This window comes from Limulus polyphemus, unplaced genomic scaffold (genome assembly GCF_000517525.1).
Source record: "Limulus polyphemus unplaced genomic scaffold, Limulus_polyphemus-2.1.2 Scaffold5768, whole genome shotgun sequence".
NCBI lineage: Eukaryota > Metazoa > Arthropoda > Merostomata > Xiphosura > Limulidae > Limulus > Limulus polyphemus.
Window position 1 is genome coordinate 33,441 of NW_013671378.1, and position 1,308 is coordinate 34,748.

The 1,308-nt window shown below is 41.7% G+C and overlaps 1 protein-coding gene across 1 annotated transcript in view; it reads right to left on the reverse strand.

Moving 5' to 3' along the window:
• LOC106472954 (muscle M-line assembly protein unc-89-like) overlaps nucleotides 1-1,308 on the reverse strand; it is a gene marked incomplete at both ends in the record, with an annotated part of 43,772 nt that overhangs the window by 32,116 nt on the left and 10,348 nt on the right. The window lies entirely within an intron of this gene.

Consider the following 1,308-nt stretch of genomic DNA (forward strand, 5'->3'; position numbering starts at 1 on the left):
TTCCATCAAGTGAAAATGGTTGAAGCAGATAAACCTAAGACTGCATTTAGTTATGGCCAAAGTCTCTGGCAATACCGTGTGATGCCATTCTGCCTTAGCAATGCTCCAGCAACATTTGAGAGGCTGATGGAAAGAGTACTGAAAGGCCTACAATGGAGGATAGCTCCAGTGTACCTGGATGATGTCATTGTGTTTGCAGCAACATTTCATGAGGAAGCATCCCAACTAGAGGAAGTGTTCAAGCATTTGAAAGCAGCAAACCTAAAACTCCATCCCAAGAAATGCCACTTGTTCCAGAAAGAGGTGCTTTACTTGGGTAACATTGTAAGTGAGCATGGTGTGCAAACTGATCCTGACAAGGTAAAAGCAGTGCATGATTGGCCAACACCAGACAATGTGCGAGAATTAAGAAGTTTCTTGGGACTCTGTACCTAATACTGGAAGTTTGTGAAGGACTTTGCAACTATAGTTGCTCCACTACATGATTTGACAAAAAAAGACCAGAAGTTTGAATGGACAGTTTCTTGCCAGCATGCTTTCAAGACATTGAAAGAAAAATTGGCCTCAGCTCCACTTTTAAAGCTTCTAAATCTCTCACTGCCATACATACTGGATTGTGATGCTAGTAATGTCGGAATTGGAGGAGTATTGTCTCAGAAAGTGAGTGAAAGTGGGTCCTGAGTAGATCAGAGAGGAACTACTGTGTAACACAAAGAGAACTCCTTGCCGTAATAAAAAGTCTGACATATTTCCATCCTTACCTCTATGGGACTAGGTTTAGCATCAGGACAGACCATGCTGCATTACACTGGTTAAGATCATTAAAGAACCCAGAGGGACAACTGGCACGTTGGATCGAAAAGTTAGACCAGTATAATTATGATATTGAATACAGAGAAAGAAAATCTCATAGAAATGCTGACGGATTGAGATGAAGACCCTGCAAAATTGACTGCAGACATTGCTGCAAAAGAGAGGTTGAACTAACCAGGTGCCATCAAGCTAAAGTCAAAGTGACTGAAGGAGTTGATGATCATGAAGTGGAACCAAGTATATATATTAAAGCAGAACAGGAGAAAGGCCAAGATTTGAAAACAATAATTGATTTTCTACAAGCAAGTGTTTTGTGCCCTGCTTGGGAGAAGGTGTCTAACTTAAGCCCTGTGACAAAGAACTATAGGGCACAATGGAACCAGTTGAAGCTTGAAGATGGTTGTTTTGTCCGGAGATGGGGAACTGCAGATGGGAAAGTGACGACCTGGCAAACAGTTATACCGAGAAAGTTACGGGAAGTTTTGCTGCGTCAAT